Raw genomic sequence first — 10,083 nt, 5'->3', positions numbered from 1 at the left:
TAGTGATGTTTCTTCTCATAGCTCGTTCCTGGGTGGTGGCTCTCTCCATGAATGAGCTCTGCTCTTCCCCCAGCTGTATCTCAATGTAAAGGCTGAGTTTCCAGTTCCTTTATCTGGCAGCTATTCCTGTGGAGGGGATGGCAATCAGAGAATGGCCAGGAGCAGTGCCCACCTGGGGAGGGCAAAGGGACAAGGTAGCAGCCACAGCATACACGACAACGTATTCTGTCTCTCTTATAAAAAGGAGATGGTCTATCTTTTAGGGGTGAAGATGGCACCTGGGACCTCACGCGTGCTAGGTGAGCACTGTTACGAAGCCACATCCTGGCCTAGCTATGGTCTGTCAATGAGACAGTATCTCAGGTCAACTAGAAGTTCTTCTCTCTGAGCCTCAGGAAGCCCCTGGCCCTCACTCCAAGATGTGGAACAAACAGCCTGGAAGACTGGCACCCAGCCCCACAGACATCAAGTGAAAGTCAAACAAATCCGAAAAGGATCTAGAACCCCAATGTCAGAAGTAGGAACAGGAGAGGCTGGCACAGAGGGGCTCTTCCCAGGGTGTAAGGAGGATGTCCTCCACCTCCTTTGTGAGCAGAGACCCCACTTACCTCTCTAGATGGGTTCTGAGGGTGCCGTCCTTAGCTGAGATGAGGCCACTGAGAGACGAGGTCACTTAGGGACAAGCAGGTTACTGAGATGAGCAGGCAGGCCACTCATTTTTCTCTAATCCAAGAAAACTGACAAATTTCTCTCAATATGCTCAAGCAGTACTCTGTTCTCCAGTTGGTTCTATCCCCACCATCCAATCCACTGCCCCCCTCAGCTAGCCACTTCCTGTGATCCAGCTTAGCCACTTCCTGTGATCCAGCTTAGCCACTTCCTGTGATCCAGCTTAGCCACTTCCTGTGATCCAGCTTAGCCACTTCCTGTGATCCAGCTTAGCCACTTCCTGTGATCCAGCTTAGCCACTTCCTGTGATCCAGCTTAGCCACTTCCTGTGATCCAGCTTAGCCACTTCCTGTGATCCAGCTTAGTCACTTCCTGTGATCCAGCTTAGCCACTTCCTGTGATCCAGCTTCCCTGGGTTTTCCCTGTGTCTTGCTCCTTTGTTTGGCTCCTTGTGTCTCTCTGCCAGCCTCACCTCCTCATTTCCCTGGGACACACATAGGAAATGTGGGAATGAATATAATGAATGCTCTCCTGGCTGCAATTTCCCAGCGGAAATCATGTGATTGGCCCAAACATGATCCTTCATTTGCATGAAAAGCCTGTATACTATGTTTGGTACAAACCCATGAAGGACTGCTATATTTGGCATAGAGACACTAGCTGAAACACCTATGTCTGGCTATAAGGGCAGGCTGCTTAGCTTGCTTTTGAACATCCCTTCTACCCTGTCCTCTGGCATTGCCTGCCTTATGTTCATCAGTAGGTTTCAAGTGGTCTACCCTTGTCTATTTTTTAATCAAGTGATCTACCCTCGTCTTTTTATGTTTGTTATAGGTAGAGGGCCGAGTTTATTGTGAAGATGGAATGACAGATGCAACATGATAAGCAAAGGTAGCCACTGCCTCCCAGAGCTGGTAGTAGATACAAGAAGGCTAGAGTCCTAGAGAGTAGTGTGCCAGAAAAAGGGAGGACAGAGGTGGTAGAGATATTCCGAGGTGACAGTGGGCAGAGCAAGCTAAGGCTGAAGAGACTGTAACTAGCCAGGTACAGACAAGAACTTTTCTGCTAGGCCATAAGGTCCAAAGCTCCCAAGCAGCCTGGCCTGAAACACTGCTGAAGGAGCTGAGGGTCTCAAGCCCAAGGCTCAGGCAGAGCTGGAACCCTAGCAGACCCAACTTGCTGCTCATTCTCGGGAGGTACCAATAGCTGCCCCGTGCTAGCCCCCAGCCCTGACCTGGAAATCTTGGAACAGTCTGCTGCTGGCACAGGAGTGGGGTATAGGAGGTGTGGGTGTAGAAGGCGTGTTGAGCTGCAGACTCTGGGTCTGCCAATCTGAGCTCCTAGAGCTTGGGCCTTCAAGGGCTGGGACTGCCTGTGCCTTGGTGTCTTTACCTGCTCCTGCTTTCTATCTGGCTGAGCAGACGGACTCCAGTTAGCTGAGGGTTAACATGGCTGGTTACTTAGCCTCTATCTAGCCTTTACCTATGAGCTAACACCATGTTCCAACAGACTCCTGAGAAAAGCCCTGTAGCCAGCAAAGTAGAAGGAGGAAAAAAAAATCCTTAACTATTAATAAGTCAGATCTGGCACCCTTGAGCTAAGAAAGGACTGGAGGGGTGGTGTTTGGTTTCAGACCCAGGGACAAGGGACTGAGGTACATATTTGACATAATCAAAGCAGACCTGGCTCCAGGTTATCCCAGCATCCCCCAGTCCCTGCCTGGCATACCCCGCCCCAAAGCCTTAGCTAGCATAGCCAGGGGCTCTGTTGCCTTTCCCCAAGAGGCTCCTCCCTGTACCATCCAGACATGGTCTCCCTTCTCCTCCTCCTCTCTTGTGTGCACCCTTTACTCTCTCCCTTTCCCCTCTTCCCCTCCCCGTGTCGATTCCCCTGGCCTCCCTCCTTGGGGCCAGTGAACTTGCCTGAGAGCAGCTTCCTGATAAACCCACATTTAATCTAATTTGGCTTGAACTGGCTCTTTTCACTGGCAGAGATCTGAGCATTCAGGGCAATATTACTCCAGACCTTGGAATCGAATGACAAAGCTGAAGAACTCCCCCCCCCACCGCCCCCGTAAAGTGTCACAAAGTTAGAATGGTGGCAATTAAGAAGGAAAATTTTTAAAAATTAAGGGGCAAAATTGGTCTAGTGTCCAAACAACAAGACAGAAAGTAGAGAAGAGTTCACCAAAGACCTACTTCAAGAAAATGCCCTAGAAATTGAAGCATTCTAGATCTATGGGGCAGTAGGTAAATTAAAATAGACCCAGATAAAGCATATTACTGTGGAATACTAATGCTAGGATTTAGAGTTTAGAGGCCCTTGATGAAATCTTCACTGAAATTTCATCCCCACTGTGAATCTTTAAAAGGCAGGACCAGGTGAGGCCAGGCAGGACCTTTAAGAGGTGGTTTCCTCAAAGATCCCCATCTTTCAAAATAGACTCAGCCCTTGGATCTCATAGATTAGTGGGTGGTGGATCTGTTAGGATATTCTCTGTCATCCTGTCTCTTATACATAGCATTCTAGCCAGGGATCCCCAGTAACTTGAGGGGTCTCTAACATAGTAAAGTGTTCCCCAGCCCCACCTGGAACTGTCAGGCATCCTTTGGTCCAGTGGATCTACACTTCATAAGGTGCCTCCCTGCTAGACAGCCAGCCACCTTCAGTTATCAGAAGGACGGTCTTGAGATCACAGCGACTCCTACTTTTGTTAATTGTGATTCACAAAGCAAGAGCAGCTAGGCTGGCATTGACTGGCTAGAGCAAAGCTGTAAAGTGCTTTAAAAGAAAAAAGGTGAAAGCTGTTACAAGGACAGAAAGCGCCCCAGGTGGGGCTGCTACAGACTGGCAAGGTGATCCATGGTGTGTATGGGAAGGCAGCGCTCTGTGCCAGGGGCAGTTAGGTATCTATGGAGGTCATGGTCAACTCCCTCAGAGGAGAAGAAGGGCAGCTGTGTTAACTGGGAACTTTAGGGGGACAGAAGTAGGAAAAAAAGTAACTTTTAAAGAGCTTAAAGGAAGGAAAGGAGGAAATGAGAAGGAGCTCACTCTTATCACTAATTCTATTCTACTGTAGAGACCAAATTTGTATCAGTAAGAGCCAAGCAAAGGGATCGGCTCTTATTCTCTGCCATCCAGTTGGCCAAGATGGAAGAGATTCCCAAGTGCTGAGCACGGGAGAGGTAGAAAGGTGCTGTGACTCTCTTCTACTGGATGCATCTATAGTGATCCTGGCCAAGCCCTTGCCAGAGGAAGACAGCTTCTTACTTAAGGTGGGTGTAACTTAAAGGTACTACTGAAGGCTGGGAGCTGGCTGGCTGGAGCCTGGGCTTCAGGGGTGGGAGTGAGAATGGGAGGTGGGAAGCAGGGGCTGGGAGTCAGAGGGGGTTGGGGGTGGAGGACTAGGGGTCCAGGGGATCAGGACCTGAGAGGCTAGGAATGGGGGAGGGACAAAAGGACAGGGGCCTGGGGATGGGGAGGTGGGGGCTAAGGCAGGTTAAACCAGGGAACTGGAAGGGTGAGGTGGGAAGGAAAGAGTCGCAGACTCCAAGCCAACCCCTCCTGACCCTAAACCAACTTCCCCTTGTACCCAATATCCTTACCTGATGCAGGAAGGCCCTGAGAGAAGAGCAGGTTGGAAAGCTGGCGGCTGCGGAGAGGTGGACAAGGAACAGGTAGGTTTGCTTAATAAATAAGGAAGGACAACTGGAGGGGGAGGGACCAGGACAGAAGGAGCTCATTACAACATACACACCGGGTCCTCCTTAAAGCTTTTTCTCCGGTGATGAAGTGTACTGGATAAAGAAGCTGAGGTCCTGGGTACCCACAGTTTGGATAGCCACTGGCAGCAGAGTTCCAATGTGGCCATTAAGAAACAGCCTTCTCCAACAGAGGCAGAGATTTGGCCCTATACTGGTGCTCTTATGCTAGAGGGTGAAACTAAAAATGGTCACGTGGGTAAGGGAGGTCTGACCTCTAGGGTGTGAGTCTGGAAGGCTTGGAGGAGGTGGGAAAGACTGGGTGAAGCTCGCCATTTGTTTTTCCACCCAAGGGAGGCCAGTAAGGAGGGGACAGGGTGGAAACTATCTAGTCTTTGAAGTCTGGAGAAGGATCTGAGGTCTGAAGTGCAAGAGCTGGGTAATCTTGCTGGGTAATGAGGAACCTGCCTGACTCCATTTTGAAGACAAGAGCCATTATGCTGTATTGTTAAACATAGATTTCCATTTACTGTAGGAGCCAAGTTGCTGGTTTTGAGTCTGTTTCCTGGAGTCTGACCTTGGATAACACTTTAACCCCACCACCACCACCACTCTCCCTAATAACATGGTGACTACATGGTGGGGTTTTTTTTTTTCCGATTGTTCTGTGTTTCCTTATTGCTCCATTGCCTCTTTTCTGTAAACCTGCTTTGCAACTACTTGTGAATTTACTCCTTAAAAGAGGCCCAAGAAATGGACTTTAACTTAGGAGGCAGTTGCTGGCCAGCTCTTGGGTGCACCCCCCAAAAATCAAGCTTACTTCAAACTTGACTCAAAATTGTGATAATGATCTTGTTCTCACTCAGTGGAATTAAGTCTGTCAAGGGCAGAGGGGACTCTAGCTGCCCAGGCCCTAAGGTAGGGAAGGAGGAGAGACAGGGTCACTGGATCAGGTACTTAGTGGTCCCACCTGGAGCGCTTTCTGTCCTTGTAACAACTTTCACCTTTTTTCTTTTAAAGCACTTTACAGCTTTGCTCTAGCCAGTCAATGCCAGCCTAGCTACTCTTGCTTTGGGAATCACAATTAACAAAAGTAGGAGTCGCTGTGATCTCAAGACCGTCCTTCGGATAACTGAAGGTGGCTGGCTGTCTAGCAGGGAGGCAGCTTATGAAGTGTAGATCCACTGGACCAAAGGATGCCTGACAGTTCCAGGTGGGGCTGGGGAACACTTTACTATGCTAGAGATCCCCCAAGTGGCTGGGGATCCTGGAGATAGGGAGTTTTGGTAAGAACAGGTGAGTTTGGGTTTGAGTTTTGTAGGTGAGACTGTGATTTGTCCTTCAGGGCCAGTGTTAAAAATGGCCAGGAGGCTTAGAAAGTACCATGGACCAGCAGGGCTTCTGGTCATAGGGAGAAGGGGGCTCTGCCAAGGCGTAGACCTGTCCTGTATCCCAGCTGCTAGGACAGGAGGAGGATGTGCTCTTAGAGTGAGGCCCTCCTGTGCCTGCTTTCTAATTGTTAAACTGAGGTAACCTTCACGGCTCCACTATTGCTTGTGGAACTCTTGATGAGGACTGTTCCAAATCAGCAGGTAGTGTTAAAAGCATCTTTCACGGTGACTCTGGGTTTGCCTGATTCTTCTACATTCTCGTGCCTTTTAACTAACATGTTTTGAAGCCAATTATTTATATAGTAATGGCTAGGCACCACTCCCCGTACTTTCCAATTGGAACACAATTAATCAATGCACAGCACACTAACAATAGGAGACCAGTTCACAAAATTATACAGTGAGGTTTTTTTGAGAAAAATGTAATAAAAGTTTATTGATTAACAAGGAAAATGGCTCACGTTATGTTATAAAATGAGAAAAGCAAGCTACTCTACAATTAGGCAAGTTGACTGAGTATGTGGTGGAAAGACTATCTATGCACAAAACAAGATCTGGGCTGTGCATGCCCCGGTGGTGACATGGTGACCCCTGAGTGCTAGAACAACGGGAGATTATGCGTGGCAATTATATGCATGCACACTTTCTGCTTTCTGATAGCAAAGATATATTAGTTTGGTAATAGAAGATAAATTATCTGATAAGGATCCTGTTATTTAAAATAGGAACTGAAAAACAGCAGATAAAAGCCCTGAAAATTCTGCTTGGTGAGTAATGAGATTCAGCAGAAGGAGGCAAAGCCAGCTGTAAGAGACAGAGTTCGAATCTGATGGGTGGAGAAGGCAGGTCAAAATGTAAAGATCTCATTGTGGGTGGACTTGTCAACCTGGCTAGGTCACTGTGTTGAATGTCTGTGCAGGTGTTTCCAGAGTCAGCCATCCCCAGAGCACTGTCTGATGGATTCACAGCAGCCACACTACTAGGGAGAAGGTGGGCCTGGCTGCAGAAGTGGGTCTCTGAGGCATGGCATTAGGGCTGTATCTTGTCCCCATCTCAATACCACCATGAGCTTACCTGCTCCGTTTCCTGGCTCAGCTTTGCTGTGTGGACTGGCCCTTCTGAACCAGGGACACAAACAAACCCTTTCCCAGCTACGTGGTTTCTGTCAGGTATTTTGTCCCAGGGATAAAGAAAGTAACACAGGGCCAATAACATGGCTCAGTAGATAAAGGTGCTTCCTTCAGAGGCTAACTGCCCGAGTTCATGGTGAAAGGACCCTAGGACCTACATGGTGAAAGGAGAGAACTGGCCCTGCTAAGTTGTCCTCTTATCTCTACATGCACACCATGACAGACATGTGTGACTGACTCACAAAACCATTAAATATTTTAAAGTAACAAATACAGGGACCAGAGTAGAGACATCCTTCAGCCTCAAATATTTTCAGTACATCACTTAGCTTAGATGGCTGAAACACACACGCACACGCACACACACACACACACACACACACACACACACACACACATATTGAGTCTGCAGGTTTGAGACAGGAGGTTGTTTTTGTTTGTTTTTTTTAAAGATTTTATTTAATTTAAGTATATGAGTACACTGTCATGTGTTCAGACACACCAGAAGTGGACATCAGATCCCATTACAGATGGTGGTGAGCCACAATGTGGTTGCTGGGAATTGAACTCAGGACCTCTTCAAGAGCAGCCTCTCTGAACCATCTCTCCAGCTCCCAGGAGATTGGTTTTTAGCAAGTTCTGTGTTGTTGCTGACTTTGCTCCTTGAGAACCCACCATGCTCTGAAAGCCACAGCTATCCCTGGAAGATGGTGAGACTGTTTCACATAGTGTGGCCGTTACACAGCTTCTCTTAAGAGTGTTACAAAGAATCCACAAAACCACCTGGACCCAGAGCTTTCCGCAGAGCATTATTGAGACATGATCCCACTCCCACCTTGGGCCCATACCCCTAACCCCACAGGCCTCACTTCCTGCCATGGCTTCTCAGAGCTCTTCCCTTCTGCATTATTAGTTTGATAAAACTCGCAGTAACCATTTCCTGGTGCCACTGACTGGGTTCAGTTCAGCTTTGTGCACTTTCATGAAACAACCAACCCAGGTTTAAGTAACAAATATATAAATGGCAACTGCCCATAGCATCCCTGTCAAGAAATGCCAAGAGCAGTGACTGCCAAGTTCCCTGCACCTGTGCAATCAGGCCTGGGCCACCTTCTGAGAGTCCTGCCACTGCTTGTGTAGTGAAGTGGCACTGGCCACAGCTGACTTTGGAGGTGGCCAGCTTCACACAAACTTCCTAAGTCGGTCTGGTAGAATTCACCCAGAAATCCTTTCTTGCCAGGAACACTCTGCAGACCAGTGGCTGGCAACTGTTCTAGTTTACTCAAAGCTCACCGAGCTCGCTCGCTCTCCTTTCCTAGGCTGGTTTTATTATTTATATTTTTCCTAGAAAGTTGCCCATTTCATTAAGCATTTAGAGAATAATGATAATAATTATGTGTGGCACGGTCTTACAATTTAAAAATCCCTTTTGGAGTTAAATCCTGTTTCTCTGTGGTATGAATTCATGTGCTCTCTCCCACCCACCTCCTTCTCCTGCTGTCTTTTCAGGGTTGGCCAGCAGCCAACTTTGTGAATCTCAAAAAAGAGGGATTTTATTGGTAAATTCTAATGAAAAATATTTTTAAAAAATGCAAAGTGATTTCTGCTTCTCAATGTATTAATTTCCCCTATCTTCAGGTTTTGGTTATTTTGGTTTGTTTTGGTTGCTCTTTGCCTAGAATTTGGGTTTCCTGACTCAGTTACATATTTTCTTTTTTTATTATGAGGTATCTCAGCACACCTGAAAAGCACCGAGAACAAGATATTAAGTACCTAGCCCGCTAATGTGGCAAGCTGCACAGACTCATAGCCTGTCACACCCACTCAGCGACTCAGCATAGAGAGGTTTCAGTCCCTTCCACCCTCTCCCGCCTGCTGCGCCACTCTTGCAAGTGTCTATCCGTCGTGCATAGACTTGTTTTGCACATGTTAAAGTTTGCGCTATCACACTCCACATCTCAGTTTGTAACTGTTTTTCCATCCACATGTTTCTGAGAGTCAACCTCACTGGTAAGCTCACTACCGTTCCCAGCTACATGAGTGAGGTGCCTGGGTTTATGTGTGGAGAGTCAGCCCCCGGGAGGTGACTGCCTGGGTGGCTGGTGACATGCTGCTCCATGTTCCCTCTTCGTGTTCACTGTTGTTCCTTGTGTTGTGTTGTAAAGATGATGGGTCTGTAGTAACAGCTTGTCATATTACATATATGTGCATGTGTCTGTGCACATGAATATAGTGCCAGAAAGGGTGGCTAATCCCCTGGACCAGGTGAAAGTTAGTTGTGAACTATTTGACGTGGGTGCAGGGAACTGAACTTGGGCTGTCTTGAAGAGCAGCAAGCACTCTTAACCACTGAAGCCACCTCTCCAGCCTTTGCCATTTTAAAGTACATTTCCTGATCCCTGGTTATTGTTGTGTCTTATTTTTGTGTGTGCATACATGTAAATGTATGCTGTGTTTGTGTGAGAACGTGGGCTTGCAACTTGTTGGAGACAGAGTCTCTTGTTTGTCTCTGTGAAGTCCAGACTAGCTGGCCTGAGAGCGTCCAGTGACTCTCCTGTTTGTGGTTCCTACTTGCCCACATGTGCTGGAGTCACAGATGGTCACTCTCACACCCTGTTTGACATTGGTTCTGGGCCTTGAAACTTACATCCTCAAACCTGCACGGCAAGCGCTATGCCCAGCAAGCTATCTTGCCACCCTCCTCCGCCGAGTCTTCATAAACATCACCATGCACTCACACGCTTGTGACGTCATTCCCTCTTAGTCACTGTCCGCCATCTTGGTCACCTTATAATTTGTCTTTTTCCTACCACTGTAGATGTGACACTCTATTTTAAAAGCCACAGCTTATTCTTCATTAGCTGCGAACCTCTCTCTTCTGTGGCCTGGAGGTTCACTTTGACCTTTATTATCATCGTCTATTATTCAACATGTATTTATTTAGTGTTGGGAGGGAGCAGGCGCCGTGCTGTGGGATCAGGAGATAACTCTTGAGAGCTAACTCTCTCCGTCTATCATAACAGTTCCAGGGAATGAGACTCAGGCCACGAGGTGGTGGTGTCTTTACCCACTTAGCCAGCCTCTAAATTTGAGTGTTGCTTCTTATAATTTTATAGATTTCTTTCTTTCTTCCTTCCTTCCTTCCTTTCTTTCTTTCTTTCCTTCTCTCTCTCTCTCTCTCTCTCTCTCTCT

This window comes from Mastomys coucha, unplaced genomic scaffold (assembly GCF_008632895.1).
Source record: "Mastomys coucha isolate ucsf_1 unplaced genomic scaffold, UCSF_Mcou_1 pScaffold20, whole genome shotgun sequence".
NCBI classification, from domain to species: domain Eukaryota; kingdom Metazoa; phylum Chordata; class Mammalia; order Rodentia; family Muridae; genus Mastomys; species Mastomys coucha.
This window is presented reverse-complemented; position numbering follows the sequence as displayed.